This window comes from Heterodontus francisci, chromosome 40, assembly GCF_036365525.1.
Source record: "Heterodontus francisci isolate sHetFra1 chromosome 40, sHetFra1.hap1, whole genome shotgun sequence".
Lineage (NCBI taxonomy): Eukaryota > Metazoa > Chordata > Chondrichthyes > Heterodontiformes > Heterodontidae > Heterodontus > Heterodontus francisci.
In genome coordinates this window covers 36,361,203-36,383,181 of record NC_090410.1, presented here as the reverse complement: position 1 = coordinate 36,383,181, position 21,979 = coordinate 36,361,203, and positions in this window count along the sequence as shown.

Sequence of the window (21,979 nt, the reverse complement as noted above, 5' to 3'; positions counted from 1 at the left end):
TAACAGTGTTCACTAAAGAATTGGAATCTGACAAAATATCAGTGGAAGAGGAAAGAGTAGAGACAATAGATGGGGTAGAAATTGAGAGGGGGGAGGTGCTAAAAAGGCTGACTATGTTTAGGGTAGATAAGTCACCTGGTCTGAATGGTTTGCATCTCAGGTTGCTCAAGGAAGTGGGGATGGAGATAACGGAAGGACTTGCCATAATCTTCCAATCTTCCCTAGATATGGGGGAGGCGCCAGAGGATTGGAGAGTGGCAAATGTGACACCCTTATTTAAGAAAGGGTGTAAGGACAGTCCGAGCTTAGTACAGGCCAGTTAGTTTAACAGCAATGGTGGGTAAGGTTTTAGTAACAATAATCAAGGAAAAAATCAACACAGACTTGTAGTGGTTCGAGTTAATTAAGGACAGCCAGCATGGATTTGTAAAAGGGAGATTGTGCTTAATTAATCTAATTGAATTCTTTGATGAAGTAACAGAGAAGATTGATGAAGGGAATGCAGTGGATGTTGTTTATTTGGATTTTAAGAAAGTGTTTGATAAGGTACCACATAAAAGGATGATGAACAAAATTAAGGCTCATAGAATCAGAGGGTCAGTGTCTAATTGGATAAAAAAATTGCTTAAGGACAGAAAACAGTGAGTTGTAATAAATGGTTATTTATCAGACTGGAGGATTGTAGATAGTGGTGTTCCCCAAGAGTCGGTACTGGGCCCACTGATTTTTTTTACTGTATATAAATGACTTGGATCTTGGAATGCAGAGTAGAATCTCAAAATTTGCCGATGACACCAAACTTGGAGGTGTGGCAAACAGTGAGTATGACATGAACGGCCTGCAACAGGACATAGATAGGCTAGCAGAATGGACAGAGAGGTGGCAGATGGAATTTAACAGTGACAAGTGTGATGTGATGCATTTTGGCAGAAGGAATAAGGAGAGGAAATATCACTTAATAGCACAGTTCTAAAGAGTGTGCAGGAACAGAGGGACCTGGGGGGTGCATGTGCCTTGATCTTTGCAGGATATATTAAGAGAGTGGTTAGTAAAGCAGATGGGATCTTGAGCTTCATAAATAGAGGCATTGAGTACAAAAGCAGAAAAGTTAAGCTGAACCTTTAGAAGGCTCTGTTTCGGCCCCAACTGGAGTATTGTGTCCAGTTCTGGTCATTGAGGGGAGATTTTATAGAAGTGTACAAGATGATGACGGGCTAAGATAAGTTAGACAAGGAAAATAAAACTGTTTTCATTAACAAATGATACAAGGACGAAGGGACACAGATTGAAGGTTTTGGGCAAGAGATGCAGGTGGAATATGAGGAAGAACTTTTTCACACAGCAGTTGGTGATGACCTGGAACTCGCTACCCACAAGGCTTGTGGAAGCTGAGACAATCAATGACTTCAAAAGAAAATTGGATGGCCACTTGAAAGAAATAGACATGCAGGGCTACGGGGATTGAGTGGGGGAAAGGAACTGACTGGATAGCTCCATGGAGAGTTGTCATGGAGTCGAGAAGACGAATGGCTCCGTCTGTGCTGTAAATGACTCTATGACTCTAATTTGATGAGGAAGAAAACTGTAGACTGCAGGAAGGCATCAGTGGACTGGTCAAGTGGGCAGAAAAGTGGAAAATGGAATTCAATCCATGGAGGTGTGAGGTGATTTATTTGGGGAGGACAAACAAGGTAAACAAATACACAACAAATGTAGCAAACTGAAAATTGTAGAGGAACAGAGGAACCTCGGAGTGTATGCCTGCAGATCCCGGAAGGTAGCAGGCCTGGTAGATAAGGTGGTTACGAAGGCATACGGGATACTTCACTTTGTTGACTGGGACATGCAATATAAGAGCAGGGATATTATGCTAGTAGTGTATAAAATAAGAGTAAGACTGCAGCTAAAGTACTGCATACTGTTCTGGTCACTGCATTACAGGAAGGATGCACGAGAGAGGGCACGGAGGAGATCTATGGAATGTTGTAAGAAATGGAGAATATTAGCTCTGAGGAAAGATTGAACAGGCCGGAGTTCTTGTGTTTTGAACAGAGGAAATTGAGGGGATATTCAATTGAGATATTTAGAATGATGAGGTGCCCAGCTAGACTGGGTAGAAAGGTCCCATTTCACTTAGCAGAGAAGTCAGTAACTGCGGTCTAGATTTAAAATAACTAGCAGAAGGACTGGAGAGCAGTTTTTGAGATTTGTTTGCGCCCAGAGGGTTGTGAGGGTTGCGCCCTCTCTGATGAAAAGGGTGGTAGAGGCAGAAATCCTCACTGCAAAAAAACTTGGATATGGACTTGTAGTGCTGTAACATACAGGGGTACAGGTCAAGGTCTGGAAAGTGAGATTAGGCTGGGTAACACTTCATCGGCCAGCACAGACATGATGGGCTGAAAGACTTCTTTCTGAGCCGTACATTTTCTATATGTGCTATTTTTCTATGCGTTTATGTTTTTTTTCTCTAATGGAATGACTCGTCACAAATCAATTGTCCAGTCAGTGCAGCCCCATTTGCTCCAGTGATCCCTTCACATCATTGCTCAATAACCAAGGCAACGAATTAAAAAGTGGGTAACTTTGCCTGGTGCCCTGACATCAAGCGGAACATTGACTGGTGTTCTTTTGTTTCTCTGCTACATTGTTGTTTTTGTACATTAACCGTGTCCTTCTCCGATCTTCACTGTCGATCCCACACCCCACCCCAGCGCCGAGGTACCGTGAACTCACCTCCAAATCAAAGAACAAAGAACAAAGAACGGTACAGCACAGGAACAGGCCATTCGTCCCTCCAAGCCTGCGCCTATCTTGATGCCTGCCTAAACTAACTCCTTCTGCACTTCCGGGGCCCATATCCCTCTATTCCCTTCCTATTCATGTATTTGTCAAGATGTCTCTTAAACGTATCTGCTTCCACCACCTCCCCTGGCAGCAAGTTCCAGGCACTCACCACCCTCTGTGAAAAAAACTTGCCTCGCACATCCCCTCTAAACTTTGCCCCTCACACCTTAAATCTATGTCCCCTAGTAACTGACTCTTCCACCCTGGGAAAAAGCTTCTGACTGGTCACTCTGTCCATGTCACTCATAACTTTGTAAACCTTTATCATGTCGCCCCTCCACCTCCGTCGTTCCAGGGAAAAAAATCCGAGTTTTTCCAACCTCTCCTCGTAGCTGATGCCCTCCAGACCAGGCAACATCCTGGTAAACCTCCTCTGTACCCTCTCTAAAGCCTCCACGTCCTTCTGGTAGTGTGGTGACCAGAATTGCACGCAATATTCTTAGTATGGCCTAACAAATGTTCTGTACAGCTGCAACATGACTTGCCAATATTTATACTCTATGCCCCGACGGATGAAGGCAAGCATGCCGTATGCCTTCTTGACTACCTTATCCAACTGCGTTGCCACTTTCAGTGACTTGTGGACCTGTACGCCCAGATCTCTTTGCCTGTAAATACTCCTCAGGGTTCTGCCATTTACTGTAAACCTCCCACCTGCATTAGACCTTCCAAAACGCATTACCTCACATTTGTCCGGATTAAACTCCATCTGCCATTTCTCCGCCCAATTCTCCAACCGATCTATATCCTGCTGTATTCTTTGACAATCCTCATCATTATCAGCAACTCCACCAACCTTTGTGTCATCCACAAACTTACGAATCAGACCAGCTACATTTTCATCCAAATCATTTGCATATACTACAAACAGCAAAGGTTCCAGCACTGATGCCTGCGGAACACCACTAGTCACATCCCTCCATTCAGAAAAACACCCATCCACTGATACCCTCTGTCTTCTGTGACCGAGCCAGTTCTGTATCCATCTTGCCAGCTCACCTCTGATCCCATGTGACTTCTCCTTTTGTACCAGTCTGCCATGCAGGACCTTGTCAAAGGCTTTACTAAAGTCCATATAGATAACATCCACTGCCCTTCCTTCATCAATCATCTTCGTCACTTCCTCAAAAAACTCAATCAAATTTGTAAGACACGACCTCCCCTTCACAAAACCGTGCTGTCTCTCGCTAATAAGTTCATTTGTTTCCAAATGGGAGCAAATCCTGTCCCGAAGAATCCTCTCTAATAGTTTCCCTACCACTGACGTAAGGCTCACCAGCCTATAATTTCCTGGATTATCCTTGCCACCCTTCTTAAACAAAGGAACAACATTGGCTATTCTCCAGTCCTCTGAGACCTCACCTGTAGCCAATGAGGATGCAAAGATATCTGTCAAGGCCCCAGCAATTTCTTCCCTTGCCTCCCTCAGTATTCTAGGGAAGATCCCATCAGGACCTGGGGACATATCTACCTTAATGCTTTGCAAGACACCCAACACCTCCTCCTTTTTGATAATGAGATGACTGAGACTATCTGCACTCCCTTCCCTAAGCTCATCATCCACCAAGTCCCTCTCTTTGGTGAATACTGATGCAAAATACTCATTTTGCACCTTGCCCATTTCCTCTGGCTCCACACATAAATTTCCATCTCTGTCCTTGAGTGGGCCAACCCTTTCCCTGGTTACCCTCTTGCTCTTTATATATGTATAAAAAGCCTTGGGATTTTCTTTAATCCTGTTTGCCAATGACTTTCATGACCTCTTTTAGCCCTCCTAACTCCTTGCTTAAGTTCCTTCCTACTGTCTTTATATTCCTCAAGTGCTTCGTCTGTTCTTGGACTTCCAGCCCTTACAAATGATTCCTTTTTCACTTTGACTGGGCTCACAATATCCCGTTTTATCCAATCAGTTGTCTTGGATCCTTGCACAGGTCAAATGTAGGTCAACGACATTGCTCAGTAATTATTGACAATTTCACTAAGTGGATTGAGACATTCCCATGCATAACTAACACACCGCTCACTGCAGCACACTTACTACTGAGTGAGGTGATCTGGAGGTGGGGATTCGTAATACAAGTGCATGTTGATAAAGGTTCAGAATTGAAAGGGATTTTCTTTACAGCATTACAGGAAGCAATGGGAATTGCACAAAAATTGCATGTTATCCCATCACCCTCAGTCATCAGGGGGTTCGAAAGCAGAAATAGGTCTTTGAAAATGAGGCTTAACAAGTTTTGTTCAAATCACCCAACTGAGAGGGCAACAACAACAAAACACGAACAAAATACTGTGGATGCTGGAATCTAATAGGTTTTAAGGAGGTAAAATGTGGGAGGGTGGAAAAAGAACAAAAGGGAAGGTCTGCGATAGGGCAGTAGATGGGAGACATTAAATGACAAAAGGGTTGATGGTGTAGAGCCAAAGGGAGTGGTAATGGAACAAGTAAAGAAATAAAAGATGCATCTAGATAAGGTGTCAATGACAGAATAATGAGCAGTTGCTGTCTGAAAGCAAAAATAAGAAAAAAAAATTAAAGCTGAAACAAATGGGCAACTCTGCTGCCAATGTGCTTAATGGCTATATGTTCTATCCCACACTGCACTGCAGGAGTGCCACTTTGCCAAACAATGATGGGTGACTAATGTGTACCCCAGGACATCTCTTTGCTGCCACCAGAAACACCATTGATTCCGGGAGTGTTTTGGACACATGATTGGTTATTATGATTGACGATGACCAAGTCACTAATCAATATGTGGCCCATCAAACTGGCAAATCAAAAAATCAGATTAAGAATTACATCGATAAAAGGATGATACCTTTTAAATATGAAGCTGGTGACAATCTCTTGGTGTTACGCGATGGAAAAAAGGATCATGTGTTTGCACCAAAAAGGCTAGGATGAGTTCCAATTGTGCATAAGGTGAACCCAGCTGCGGAAAGAGGAACGTAGAAACAGGAGAACCTGTTCCAGCATTCTGGAATTCCTTTGTGGGAAGAAGTGTTTCCTAATTTCACGACTGAAAGTCTGGGTCCAATTATTTGACAAGCCTCCTTGTCCTAGATTCACCAACCAGCAGAAATAGTTTTTCTCTATCTACCCTATCTTCCCCTTAATGTCTTGAAACATTTGATAAAATCACCGTTAAGATGTTCTAAATTTGAGGGAATACAACTGTAGTTTGTGTAATTTCTCCTCCTAATTTAAACACTGGAGTCCAGGTATCATTCTGCTTCTGTTATACTACACTGGGAAAGAGAAACATCAAAGTACTGGGTGGTGTCACATTATCCAGTTGAAGACTGGAGTGTGGCCAGAAATTGTTTTGATTATTAATGGAGATACAATGCTCGACTTAAAGATATAAAGGGCTGGATTTTAAGAAGCCCTCGATGTCATGATCCATGATGTGGAGGGGCCTGAAGATGGCTCTGGATGAGGCCGCCATGGACCTTGACACCGGCAGGGCCCGGCCCGATCCTCCTGGTGACGAGGAGGCTCTGTGACGGCCCCCCCACCCCCGCCACTGGGCAATGGGACCACAATTTGAATATTCAAATCAATAACATTAATTAATTTAAATACACTTACCTGAGATCTTGAGTGCCCGCCGTAATCTTTGATGCAGTGACCAGCACTCCCGCGCCTACAAATCCCAGTCCACGGAAACAAGACGCCACACTGGTGGGGAGGGGAGAGGAGGCAAGTTTATCAGTGTGGGGGGATGGGCAGGGGGGCAGGGGGCAGGGTCAAATTCACAGAATGGGTGTAGGGGATGGTGGGAAGGGTTAAATCTTAAACTTTGTGCAGTTTGTGGGCGAAGGTCAGATGTAAAACGTATGTGTTTTGGGGGAAAAGGGAAATAGTCATTCTAATTGTTATTGAGGGTGGTAAATGGGCAAAAGAAATATATTGATTTAATTTTGTGATATATTTCTTTCAATATTTAAATCTGCCGGCAGGGCTGACTGCCCTTTAAAAATGACGCCAGCGCCTGCGCACAGACAGCTGACGCCATTGCCGGGGACGGACAGCCCCCGTCCCCTCCTCCATGTGATTGGCTGGGCGGGCCGCCATTTTTTGAGCTCACTGTCGAGATCATCAGTGTTTAGAGATACAGCACTGAAACAGGCCCTTCGGCCCACCGAGTCTGTGCCGACCATCAACCACCCATTTATACTAATCCTACACCAATTCCATATTCCTACCACATCCCCACCCTGTCCCTATATTTCCCTACCACCGACCTATACTAGGGGCAATTGCTAATGGCCAATTTACCTATCAACCTGCAAGTCTTTAGCTTGTGGGAGGAAACCGGAGCACCCGGAGGAACCCACGCAGACACAGGGAGAACTTGCAAACTCCACACAGGCAGTACCCAGAATTGAACCCGGGTCTCTGGAGCTGTGAGGCTGCGGTGCTAACCACTGTGCCATTGTTCATAGATTCCAGCCCAAAGACTTCACAATGATGACACTACAGTTATTGATTCTGTGTGTAATATTTGGACTAATATGAGTTCAGGCAAGGTATCACATCTCTGCTTATGGAGTCATAAACCAATTTGTGATTGTATAAGATACTTCACCATGGGTCCAAGAATGCAGAATACAACTGCTAGTCAGTTATACATGGTTGCCAAATAATATGCCAACTCCTGGTTTGGCCTGAGGACTTCAGTGGAATATGGGAGGACTAACAAGGCAAGGGAATATACAATGGATGGTAGGACCCGAGGAAGTACAGAGGGTCAGAGGGACCTTGGTGGACTTGTCCATCGATCACTGAAGGCAGCAGCAAAGGTAGATAAGGTGGTTAGGAAGGCATATGGGAGACTTGCCTTTATTAGCCGAAGCATAGAATATAAGAGCAAGGAGGTTATGATGCACCTGCATAAAACACTAGTTAGGCCACAGCTGGAGTACTGTGTAGTGTTCTGATCACCACACTATAGGAAAGATGTGATTGCACTGGAGAGGGTGCAGAGGAGATTCACCAGGATGTTGCCTGGGCTGGAGCATTTCAGCTATGAAGAGAGGCTGGATTGGCTTGGGTTGTTTTCCTCAGAGCAGAGAAGGCTGAGGGGGGACCTGATTGAAGTATACAAAATTATGAGGGGCATTGATAGGATAGATAGGAAGAAACTTTTCCCTTAGCGGAGGGGTCAATAAGCAGGGGGCATAGATTTAAGGTAAGGAGCAGGAGGTTTAGAGGGGATTTGACGAAAAATGTTTTCATCCAGAGGGTGGTTGGAATCTTGAAGACACTGTCTGAAAGGGTGGTCAAGGCAGGAACCCTCGCAACATTTAAGAAGTATTTAGATGAGCACTTGAAATGCCATAGCGTACAAGGCTAAGGGCTAAGTGCTGGAAAATGGGATTAGAAGAGATAGGTGCTTGATGGCCAGCACAGACACAATGGGCCGAAGGGGCTGTTTCTGTGCTGTATAACTCTATGACTCTATGTCTAAAGATGATGGCTACTTTACATTAGACGTTTCAATAAATACCAGTGGTATGGGGGTTAAGAAGGATGAACAAATCAGTTACAGTACATATGTTACTGTACTAAATGTTATACAAAACCATTTCCTTATGTTCTCAAACAACATGATGGGAAGCTTGAGTGTGCGGCAACAAAACGTCTGCAATCAGGCTCAGTAAACTCAGGATGCTTTTTCACCCAGGATGGGCCCATGTGTCAATAACAAGGTTGTCAAACACAAGACACTCAAACCCAGGACATCAAGTGGTGAAAACGAATATACGTTAAGAAACTGTACCGTTTCCACTGATTTCACAAGTATGGCATTTCCTCAGGGGCGAAGTGATAATGATTTTGTTGTCAGGGTTTAAGTAGTGCTTGAATAAGGACAGGATTGGTTCTCTTAATATACCACTGGGATGTATTGGGAGGCAGAGAGAAAGAGTTAATATTCTCTCACACTTTTGCCAGAAAGGGCCCATTATGGATTGGAGGCAGGAGGAGCTGATGATGGGGCTTCATGAAACATATTAGAAATAGAAAATCAAAATGATGATCAAGGCAAATTAAAGGATTATTTTTAAGTGTTAGTGAGAATTTTAAAAGTTTAAGCTGAACAGTTAAACGTTTGTGTTGTTGAATCATAAATAAGAAATCACTCAGTGATTTCTTCATCCTCAGGGAGGGACTGTAAGATCACCTAGTTTTGTATAAATACATATGTGGGATTTGGATTTGTTTTCATCTGATATGATTAAACGTGTTGGTTTCTTTTCACTTATAGACAGCTTGTAGAATTGTACTGCAACTAGAAATGATGAAAAGGTTAATGTTGTTCATTGTCAGGATGCTTTACAGTTTAATGTGTCAGGGCACAATTTAGCTGATGTTGTTGGATATTTTTGCCAAAACTGTAGAATGTGTGTTTCGTGTTTCTTTACTTCTTTATGTAGCCACATTGTGAAACGGGATCACCAGGGCAGTCTTGAAACAGGATGTGAAACAACAGGAGAGGATCAGAAACAAGTTTCCATCTGTTGTTTAATAGGAAATACCTCATTTCTGGGTGTCTTTTTCACAATAAGACTTGTCATGCCATAATGAATCAGCAACAAATAGTTTTGTGAGCAGCAGCCTATCAGAATCTTCAGCTTTTACTGTCATGTCCAGAATTTAAGCATAAGGGACCATTCTTACAAATAAAATAGAAAATGCAGGAGGATTTGTTGTAACAAAAGTTTATTAAATATGTGAAACAGATTGCAGACATGACTGGAATAATAAGAAAAATCAATATGTTTCAATAAGGAGTTAAACAATTGCTTGTGAGCAAATGGGATTTGAGGCGATTGGAAATGTAGCAACAGAATACTGTGGATGTGTGGACGAGATATATTGAAGGTTGTCTCCTTCAATAACCAGTTACTGTGTGACTATGTTGTTGTGTTACATAACTGCCATATTGAAGACAGTCATTAAGTGTGATTTGGTTCCTGATGCCAGGGACTGGGACTTTGCCCTTTCCAGACTGGGGGATGTAATTCATACCTTGGTTACTGTGACTATTAACTCCACCTGTCACCTACTGGTGAAAAATAGCTGACAGTCTGTCTCTGGCTCAAAAATGTCCATAAACCTGTCCAGAGCCAGTGTCACCAGTAATGTAACTTTATGCTATTGTTATGTGAGTAATGAAATCGGCAGCATCGTTTTGGATGAGCTAAATTTTCTGGAGCTAGAATGTGGGAGACTAATGCGAGTGCATTGGAATAGTCAAGCCTCGAGTTACTAAAGACATGAATGAGGATTTCAGCAGCAGCTGAGCTGGATCAGTGGCAAAGTCAGGTGATGTGATGGAGGTGGGAATAGGCGGTGTTAGCGATGTTGAAGATATGAGGTCAGAAACTCACTTTGGGATCAAATATGGTCCCGAGGTTGTGAACAGTGTGGATCAGTCTCAGAAGGTTGCCAGGGAGAGTAACTAGGGAATGGATTATGTAGCAGGGAACTGAAGACAATCTTCCCAGTGCTTAATTGGAGGAAATTTCTACTCATCCAACACTGGATGTCAGTCAAGCAGTCTGACAATATAGAGACAGTGGAGGAGTCGAGAGAGGTGGTGGTCAGGTAGAGCTGGATGTTGTCAGTGTACATGTCATAGAGTCAAAGAGTCACAGAAAGAGGCCCTGCGGTCCATCGTGTCTGTGCCGTCTATCAAGTTGATTTATTCTAATCCCATGATCCAGCACTTGGCCAGTAACCTTGTATGCTATGGCGTTTCAAGTGCTCATCTAAATATTTCTGAAATGTTGTGAGGGTTCCTGCCTCTACCACCCCTTCAGGCAGTGTGTTCCAGATTCCAACCACTCTCTGGGTGAAAATTCCTTTCCTCAAATCCCTTCTAAACCTTCTTCCCCTTACCTTAAATCTATGCCTCCTGGTTATTGACCCCTCTGCTGAGAAAAAAGTTTCTTCCAATCAATGCCCCTCATAATTTTGTATACTTCAATCAGGTCCCCCCTCAGCCTTCTCTGCTCTAAGGAAAACAACCCTAGCCGATCCAGTCTCTCTTCATAGCTGAAATGCTCCAGCCCAGGCAACATCCTGGTGAATCTCCTCTGCACCCTCTCCAGTGCAGTCACATCTTTCCTATCGTGTAGTGATCAGAACTGTACACAGTAGTCCAGCTGTGGCCTAACTAGCGTTTTATACAGCTCCATCATAACCTCCCTGATCTTATATTCTGCGCCTCAGCTAATAAAGGCAAGTATCCCATAAGCCTTCCTAACCACCTTATCCACCTGTGCTGCTGCCTTCAGTGATCTTTGGACAAGCACACCGAGGTCTCTCTGACCCTTTGTAATTCCTCGGGTCCTGCCATCCATTGTATACTCCCTTGCCTTGTTAGTCCTCCCAAAATGCATCACCTCACACTTCTCAGGATTAAATTCCATTTGCCACTGCTCCGCCCATCTTACCAGCCCATCTATATCATCCTGTAGCCTAAGGCGTACCTCCTCACTGTTTACGACACCACCAATTTTCGTGTCATCTGTGAACTGACCGATCATACCTCCTGTATTCACATTGAAATCATTAATGTTCACTACAAACAGCAGGGGTCCCAGCACTGATCCCTGCGGTACACCACTGGTCCCAGGTTTCCACTCACAAAAACAACCCTCAACCATCACTCTCTGCCGCCTGTCACTAAGCCAATTTTGGATCCAATTTGCTAAATCGCACTGGATCCCATGGGCTCTTACCTTCTTAACTAATCTCCCATGCGAGACCTTATCAAAAGCTTTACTGAAGTCCATGCAGACGAAGTCAACTTCTTTACCCTCATCTACACATCTAGTCACCTCCTCGAAAATTCAATCAAGTTTGTGAGAAACGATCACCCCTTGATAAAGCTACGCTGACTATCCCTGATTAATTCCTACCTCTTCAAGTGGAGTTTCATCCGGTCCCTCAGAACTTTTTCCAATACTTTCCCTGCCACTGATGTTAGACTCACCCGTCTGTAATTACCTGGTTTATCCCTGCTACCTGTGAAAATTAATGACGTGCTTTTAGATGATGTAACTGAGGGGCAGCATGCAGATGAGAAATATGAGGGGACAAGGATAGATCCTCAGAGGATACAATAGGTAATGATGTTGGAGTGGGAAAAGAAACCATTACAAGTGATTCTCTGGCAACGATTAGATAGATAAGAATGGAACCAGGCGAGTGCAGTCCCAACCAGCTGGACAACAGTGGAGAGGCAGCAGATCAGATGGTTTCATCTTAGTGACAAAGAATTCTCTGAACTCCTCACACTTAGGGCTCAATTTTACCAGCCCCTCGACATCATGGGTCGTGGGTGGAGGTGGGCCCATAAAATACTTGCGGAAGAGGACCGCTGCGACCCACAATGCTGAGAAGGCCCCGTCGCCTTTTACCTGCCTCGGTGCACCCACCCCTCCCACCCGCTGCCAAGGGGCGGGGCCTTCATTTGCATTGCAAAATGTATTCAATAAATGTAAATAAACCTACCTTGACCGAGCGGCCTTCCCACGCCAGCATTCCGTACAGTGGCCGGATGTCCCATGCCTTCGGATCCCCATTTGGGAAACGGAGGTGAGACACTGGTGGGGAGGGGGGAGAAGTGTAATTCTCAGGGTGGGAGACAGGGAAGCTGTGGGGAACAGTCTTTTGATTGGTGGGGTGATGGTGGGAAGGGGTTAAGGTCTAAAGTTAATAAAGGTCGGTGGGAAAGGCTGGAGTCTGCATCAAAGTTTTTTCGGGGGATATGGTTATTTAATAAATCGATTCTTCCATGGGGAATGTATGTGAGGGAAGAGAAAATGTGATTAAATGTGTAAGTTTAATTTTGAACTTTTGTTCCTTTTAAAACTGCTAGTGAAGGGCTCGAAGCCCTTTAAAAATGGCGCCGGCGATTGTGCGGTGGCACCGGTCACCGTTGCTGGGATACAGTGGCCGCCCCCTCTACATCATCAGGGGCAGCCGTTCCACCTCCTCCATTTAAATCAGCCCCCGGGTATAATATCGCGGGGGCTCAGCGCAGAGATGTCACGTGTGATGTGCACTTTTTTTCAAGGTCGCCGTCGAGAATGGCGGAGAGCAGGTAAAATTCAGCCCTTATTGTGAGAGGGGAGGGTGGAGGAGACAGTGGAGTGAAGTTTAAGAAGACGGTGTCCGGTCAAGAAAAGAAGGCGGGGTTATCTTCTCATTGCAGGATGATCCAGGAATAGTGAGCAGTTTCAGCAGATGAGAACAGGACCCAATAGAGCTTTATGTGACCTGGCCGTGTTGCTGAACAAGTTGTCTGTCATATCCTTTCAATTCTGCATCCCTTGGAATTATGGGAGCTGAGATAAGGGCCGTACCAGGGGAAATGACCAGAGTGAGAGAGAGAAATGGATTTATTTGGAGCGAGGTTTTCAAAGATTGATGTGAGGGTGCAGTGGAGCAAATCGGTAACTGCGGAAATGTTGCGGAAAATGGAAGGTCAAAGGCTAGACAGTTGGGATTTTTAATGTGCAGTTGTAAGTGAATTGGGGGATGGTCTATTTTCCGGGGTGGATACAGAAGGAGGTAGGGTTGGGGCGTGGAAGGGGTATGTGGGTGCAGAGTGATACAAGGAAGTGATCAGAGATGGCCTTATCTGTAATTGAAGCGCAACTATGTGAGATGGCATGGTCAAGGTTGTAACCGTGAAGATGAATTGGGAAATTAACATTGAGGGAGAGGTTTAGGGAAGATTGGAAGGCGAAGATCTCAGAGGAGGGAGAGAATCATGAGCTGAGATGGAGATTGAAATCACCGAGGATGAGATGTCATTCAGTGCAGAGGCTAAGGGAGCAAAGCAAAAAATATATCTCAGTGAGAATATTTACGTTGTACTTGGGAGGTCGGTAGATAACGAGGATTTTGATTGAGAGGTGAGAGGGGTGGAGCAGCGGGAGATGCTGAAAGGGGGAGAAAATGCCAGAGGAGTGGGGGGGGGTTAGGCCAAGGTGTGATCTGGTGATAAGTGCCGCACTGTCACTGCATCAATCTCCATGGGTATTGTGGTGAAAGGTCGAGCCAGGTGGGCAGGCTTCATTTAGGGGGAATGTGTTATCACCCTTCAGCCAGGTTTCCATTGAGGCCATGATGTCACTGCAATCATCCACAATAACTTCATGGATGGAAAAAGGCCTTGAACGGTCATTCTGGTGGGAGATGTGTAGAGGGATGATGAGAGCTGATCCATTGGCTGAGTCCATAATGTCAGCAGTGGGAGGGGTGAGTTTGATGAGAAAGATATTGGAAGATTAGCCCTCAGTGGGTGCGGAGATTCAGTGAAAGATTAGGATGGGGCAATTGGGATCGATGCTTGTAATGTGTGATCGCCGAGTGCCTCAATGACCACTGTGGAGGATGCAGAGAGCGATAAAGTGGGAAGCTGTAGACTTATCCAATAAAACAGAGATGGGGGAAGTGGTCACGGGAGATGTTCCAAATTAGTTTAATTTTATTCTAAATGTATGTGTTTTAGGGAGTAAAACGAACATGAGGTCTTCACTGAGAGCAGCCATGTTGAACACTCTTTATTTACACCTTTCAACAGAGGGGGCAGTAGAGAGGCAGTATACAAATGTTCTCCGATTACATACAATCAGCCAGTTTAATTCAGTTTACACTCTCTCCCCACGTAATCATTTGTTTTACATTAACACCAGGATGTCTTTAACACAAATATCATCACTGACAAGAAGTAATGAAAAGAACAACTTATTTCTTCGATAAAAGCAAAATACTGCAGAGGCTGGACATCTGAAATAAAAACAAGAAATGCTGGAATCACTCAGCAGGTCTGGCAGCATCTGTGGAAAGAGAAGCAGAGTTAACGTTTCGGGTCACGGACCCGAAACGTTAACTCTGCTTCTCTTTCCACAGATGCTGCCAGACCTGCTGAGTGATTCCAGCATTTCTTGTTTTTATTATAACTTATTTCTTCTTCCTTCCTACATAATTTCAATGAACCTATCTGGCTTCTTTCTCTTTCTGTCTGGGTATCTTCTTCCATTTTCATTAGCTTGACTCTGCTCTGCCAACATCTCAGACTGTGTCGACTCTGAACTTTGACTTTGACGACCAACTCCACTTCATGGTTTGAACTGTGAAATTGATTAGTTTTAATCAAAGACATTGACTCACTTTGTTCTAGTGGTGGGCTCTGTGATACCGGAAAACTTTCAGTTTTACTGTGACTTTCACTTTCCTCCTGATTTTCACTTGGGACTGGAGGAATTTGGACTTTAAGTCTATCATGACCTCGATCTGAAACATTGCTGCAACCTGGAGCATTACTGTTTCCTCTACTCATACATGCAGTCTGGATATGACTGATGTTTCCACAGGCATAGCATTTTGAGTGGAAATGGGAACATTTGGATTGTTGGCAGTTACCATGGCAATGATAGCATCTAAATTTCTGATTCTGAGTCTGCAAACTTGGCTTCCTGGTTGCTGCTGAAATCTGGTGGACTTCCTCTGCCAGCTCAAGAAAAAAACTTTCTTGCAATCTGCAGCTATCTCAGCCTGCCATTTCCACGGCTGTGGCCTCATCGCAGGCCTCCTTCCCTCCCAGCTCACTGCCTTTACTCAAAATTTTAGAATGTATTCTCTCAAATGAGATGTAAAAAAAAATCAGTCCCATCCCTTCATTGTCACATTTCTGTGTTGTTGACACAGAATAAAACTAACATGAAGTCTTAACTGGAAGCAACCATCTTGAACACAATTTAATTACACCTTTCAACAGAGAGGGCTGCAGAGAGACACCACACAAATGCACTATTACATGCAATCAGCCAGTTTAATTCAGTATACTACAGTATGATTAGTGCAAAGGATTTTCTGCTCTATGTACACAAAAGGTGCCTTACATTAAATATAAACTCAATCAAATCAATCCGTTTGGCTTCAAAACAGCATGATTACAGAGACTGAGTGGAGAGAGGCTGGGTTCACATGTGGTTTATACGTGAGAATATTTCATATTCTTCATTATTTTAAAACCTTAGAAAGTGTAGTGAAGGGATATTTCACCCCATTCTTCAGTTCCTCTCTAAACTTACTCTGGGTCACAGAGTAAATAAAAGTGTTTGTGCAGCAACTCAGGAGCTGAAGCATAAACCCAAGTCGTTCGACAATGTGTGATGGACCTTCAGGATCAGTCAGGTCCAGCAGAACTAATCTAGAATGAATCGTAGACACCAGGAACAGAATCCATAGAAGGATAAAATTCCCCGATATCATAAAAAGTGAAGTGATTGATTTTCTTCTGTTCATTGTCTCTGGATCACTCTGACTCTCCCCACTGACCCGGTCCCGAAGTCTCTTGCGAATTCTGATGGTCACTAGAATGTGTCTGACAGTTAAAACATTGAGCATCAGAATCAGAATAAATGGTACACATGGGGTGAAAATATAATGTAGAAATTCAATTGCTGCCCATACTGGTGAAAACATAACACTCCAGGGAAGAACGCAGAACCAGGGGCCTCGAAAACGGATATAGCTGCTTGAAAGCATAAAATACCAGAAAATATTCTTCACACAGAACAACACAGAAATTGTTCCAATAATCACAGCTGCCGATTTCTCAGTGCAATATTTAGTTTTCAGTTTCTGGCAGCAAATGGCCACAAATCGATCAAAGGTGAAAGCGACGGTGAACCAGACAGAACAGTCCGTTGCTGCATAAAGTAGGACAGCGTGGATATTACACACTGGAATATCAAACAGAAATTGAAACATTTTACGATAACTAATGGGAATTTGCCTCAGTATCAGATCGAAGATAATGACCAATAGATCTGCCGCTGCCATGGCCACCAAGTAACGAGTGACACATTTGGAGAGACCACACTTTCCCCGAGACAGGATCACAATCGTCACTAAGTTAACTGTAAGGAAGAGGAAAAACAGGAACATTATACATCAGGATGGGAGCAGGAATATCAATATAGTGGATCCATGGGTAGAATAATGGTCTCCCCTGGTACACTGAAAGTAAACACACTGACTGGTGCCATGCAATCCAAAGAGATCAATTCTCAGCTGGTTCAGTTACAATCGGAATCAGTTACACTGGGATATGGTGGGTCAATTACCAAGGTCTCGCTCCTGATCAGTGACCCTTGGACATGCTGAGCTTTTAATCCCCCGGCTTCTGCTGCTGTTCTATGACCATGGGATATGATGTAAGTTGGTTTCCTGTTTCAGATTCTTTGCATTTAATCTTTGGCATGACCCCAACCTGTTTGTTTTTGTAAATTAAGATTCAGCCCTTTGTGTCTTCTGCAAACTTGGATATATGGTTCTCAGATTCATTATTATCTAATCTAAGTCATCAATAAATATTATGAATACTTGAGGCTCCACCACAGATCATCTCAGCAGATTGATCGTCACTTCATTCCAATACAAGTTGTTCTGACCTCAGTGAGATCGTTAACATAAAAAGTACGAGATATGAACTCTAAGAGCAATTTCAAGAATTACACAACAAGATTTCATGTTTTGAGACCCTTGTTATAATAACTAAAGTAAAAAAAAGAATCCCCAATTAACTAGACAGTAGCTGTTACCCGAAATTAACAAGAAATATAGTTTTGCTATTAATGACAATGCTTGAAAACCTCACACAACATTTATATGTTATTAACTAACACCTCATCCCCGGGATGAAATGTTCGGGTCTTGGCGTGCTTGTCTTCCCATTTCTTCACGGTTGTTTGAGAAGCTTTCATGTGTTCCTGAGCCGCTTTGAAGGCTCTCATTAGGTGATTCCCTGGTGGTAATCAGAAGAAAATCTAGCCCTTTGTCCCAATCATGAGGATATTCCTGACGGTATTCCCTGATCATCATTTTGAAGTTCTGATCGTACATTTCTAAAGCTCCTTGTGTCTGTGGGTGGTTTGCTGAGGACTTTAACTGTGTGACATCCAAATTATGCATATATTTCTGAAAAATTATAGGCATAAAATTGGAACCTTGATCCAACTGAATCTCAATCAGTAATCCACATCTGGTGAAGAACTGGTTAACTTCTCTACCACTATCTTCGCAGAAATTGTTCTCAAGGGAATGGTCTCAGGGAATTGAGTAGCCATATATATGATCGTGAGTATATTTTGGTGTCCCACTTTTGTTTTCGGTAAACATCCTACTCAGTCTACCAACACCCTACATAATGGTTCCCCCAAAACTGATATGAGAATTAGAGGTGCCTGTTTTATAACAGATTATGGTTTTCCCACAATCTGGCACATCTGGCACATTTTATAAAACTGCATCACATCCTTGGAAAGACCTGGCCAATAAAAATGCTCCCATAGATGTGATTGGATCTTCCGGATCCCCACATGTCCCACCATAGTAATTTCATGGGTCATGCTTCATCAGCAGGTCTGTCAGGAGGTCTCCACTTCCTCATCAGGATCCCAATTTTAATTTAATACTCTTCCAGAACTCCCTTTGCCTCAGTTTCCATTTGAGCCGATTGTGTCATTTGATTTAACTCTGGATCGGCTTGCTAACACTTGATCAGAGAAGATTTATTAAACATTTCCTAAAGATTATTCAAATCCCCGAAGAAAGTTTCAGATATTTGGCTGTCTGTCTGTGGTGCCAATTTTACCTCCGAAAATTGAACTTGTTTAGTCATTGCTCCTGTCACTGCACATGGAGAAAAAATTCCTGGAACCTTGTCTTGCAACTGTTCTGTCTCTTTGACTTCACTTGGTGTTTCAATGACTACAGGAGAAGTTACTACCTTCGCTCCGGTCAAATCATTCCCCAGGTGTAGATCAACTCCATCTACCATCAAACTATGGACAACTCCTACAGTTACCGTTCATGACATGAGGTGCACCCGATACAAAGGTACAGGTAGATACTCCCCGCCAATGTAAACCTTGGCATTCAGTGTGTTCTCTGGTGAAAAGTTATGCCTTTCCCAGCAAAGAGTTTGTGTGGCTCCTGTATCCCTACATATACTATAGGTTTACCTACGTTAATTGAGGGATAAGGAGTTATTTTTCTTCTTGACAAGAATTCCCAATAACTCTCAAGTATCTTGCTCACATCCCCCCAACTCACAGCAGTTTTTATACTTGGCCTTACAGCTGCAGTCAGAGCTACAGCTTGCTCTGTCATACTCTCAGTCAGGACCCTTTCTCTGAGTTGGCCTTGTGTGTCCCAATAACTCAGTGATGAGGGGGGCATAGATTTAAAGTGATTGGTAGAAAAATTAGAGGGGAGATGTGAAAAAGCTTTTTCACCCAGAGGGTGGTGATGGTCTGGAAGTCACTGCCTGAAAGGGTAGTTGAGGCAGACACCCTCATCTCATTCAGAAGGAGTCTGGATATGCACCTCAAGTGCCGTAAGCTGCAGGACTATGGTCCAAATGCTGGAAGGTGGGATTAGAATAGGTGCATTTTTGTTCGGCCAGCACAAACATGATGGGCCAAGTGGCCTCTTTCTGTGTCTTCAACTTTCTATGATTCTATGGGTTTACCCCACAACTTCCAGCATTCTGCACAAAAGTGTCCTCCCTTGTGGCAATGATAACACTTCGGCTTTCAGACCGCACTTCCATCCTCAATATCTTCCTTTCTGGCCTAATGAGAAGATCTGGTGCATTCCCAGCTGTCTCTTCTTTTCCCTGGCTACTTGCCTTCTTTTCATCCTCCCATCTTCTATCCTTCTTCGGTTTGTGGGGGTGACAGACAAAGGGTTTGGGCTTGTAAACAAGCTCGGATTCATCAGCAATCTCAGTTGCCTGTCTGGCTTTTGAAACCTTCTGGTTCTCTTAATGGGTTCTTATTAATGGAGAAAATGATTTTTTACAATTCTTCCAGGAGAATTATTTCTCATACATGGCATTTACCTTTCGTGCTGACATCAAACGAACAAATTTGATTTGCTTTTCCCTCTCATTCTATATAAGTCTGCCCAGTCTGTCTCCGGAGGTTTCAAAATTTCTGCTGGTAAGCTTCAGAGACTTTTTTGCCATCTTATAACCTGCAGAAGCCTTCTCAGAACGCAGAGCAGAAACGTCATGATCTCTGCCCATCAACCTTCTTTGCATGAGCAGTGCCCAGCTTTCCTTCGGCCACTTCATCTGTCTTGCTCTCTTTTCAAAGGAAATGAAAAATGTGTCCAAATTCCTTTCCTCAGACTTTGGGAGGCCTTGTACAAATTTAAAATGCTCTCCACTGGATCCTCGGCTGGACTCAGCTTCTTCCTCAGAACTTTCACTGGAATCAAAGACAGGCTTTTGTTTTAGTTTCAGCTTTTTTCATTCGATTTCCATTCCTTCTCTTTCACTTTCTTTTTGAAATTCTCATTCAAGTTTCTTCATTTCTTTTTCATTTTCAAGCTCAATGTTTTTCGTTTCCAATTCTCTTTCTTTCGGAAATGTTCTCTCTTTCACCCTTTCCACTCTTTCCACTTTCAAGTTCAAGCTGCTTCATCTGCATCTGAATTTTAGCTAATTCAATTGAATTATCATCTGGTTTGCCTTTTTCTTCTTTCAATTTCAAATGCTATTACTTCAATTATGTCTGCTTTCTTAGCTCCTGGTTTCAACACTGATCCCAATTTTGCAGCCAATTCTATTAGCTTATCCTTGGTTGTATAACTCTATGACTCTATGACACTCAGGGATAAGTCATCCTTCTCCAGAAAGATCATAGAAACCGACAAATCCATTCTGGTAATGTAAACTTTACACTAATGCACAAGAAACCCTTTCTTTTCCCTTTTCCTCTTTTCAGTTATTATTACGCCACTTAGAATTTCATCTCGTCAGCTTTGGCTGATCCAGCACAGAGCCCCCAATTATATGTTACAACTGGGGTGGGAGGAATGCGCTGCATTTTCCAGTTCCACTTTTCCACAGGTCACAGCATATATTTATATGTTCACCCAGGATCCAATATAGTCAATCATAGACTCTACTCTTTCCCCCCGAATTAATTGCATCAACTAGATTTCTTTAATAACCAACAAAATGATCAATTGATAATAAACAAGACTTATCCAGAAAGGAAGCAAAATATTAACACACTGATTGAAATATAAACATTCCTTTTTACCTTAGCCACTCTCTCTCACACACACACACACACACACGCACACACACATACACACACATACATCAGTTAACTAAAAAGTAGAAATTTTCTCTGTAGAGCTATTTTACAAAAAAAATACTTTTGCGAAATACTTGCTAATTATTGAAGAAAAAAGAGAAGATATTGAAGGATATCAGTTGTCTTTTTTAGTCTGGTGTCCAAGTATATGGTGATTGATGACTGGGATCTTTTCTGGAGCAGTTCATTCTGGAGATGTCAAGCAGTAGTCTGGTATACATTCCAGGAGAAATGTTACATCAGGGGTTTCAGTTATCCCACTCTGGATTTGCAGATTTGTCACTGAGTTAAAGAAAGATGAGCTGGTGTCTTATGTCTCAGCAGGCTGACCTCCAACTGCCTTCAAACACAGTCCGCACACCAACTGAACCTAAACAATATCTCAGAAGTGAAATCACAAACAGCAAGTCAGAGCGTTCTGACAATGATACATCTTGACATGTCACTGCTCTGTAAACATCTTCCCCATGTCACCAAGGTTTCTGTTGTTTATTCAGCTAAAGGCATGTGATTTCTAGTAACGGTTATTTCCAAGCAAGACCTCTCAGTGATCCTTGTAAAAAACACATCCATCAAATCATTTCAGTTTTAAGTATAAGTCCTCAAAAAACATTCAAAAATGGAAGCACTGTCATAACACTTAGTTAAAAGTAGGAAAACCTGTCTGGTTGGTTTTGCTATGATCATCGCAAGTAAGTAATCACACACCTACTGAATTGGCCAGCACATCCACTTACAGAAAGAATAAAACCTGTTGTCGTCAAACAAGAGGAGGGACAAGAGGGAGGTCCTTCAACTCCACCTCACTTGACCATAACGCACTCACTCTACATCCATCCATCCATCCATCCATTCATCCACCCATCCATCTATCTGCCCATCTAATAATTCACACAATGGGAGAATTTACACTTATATTACAAAG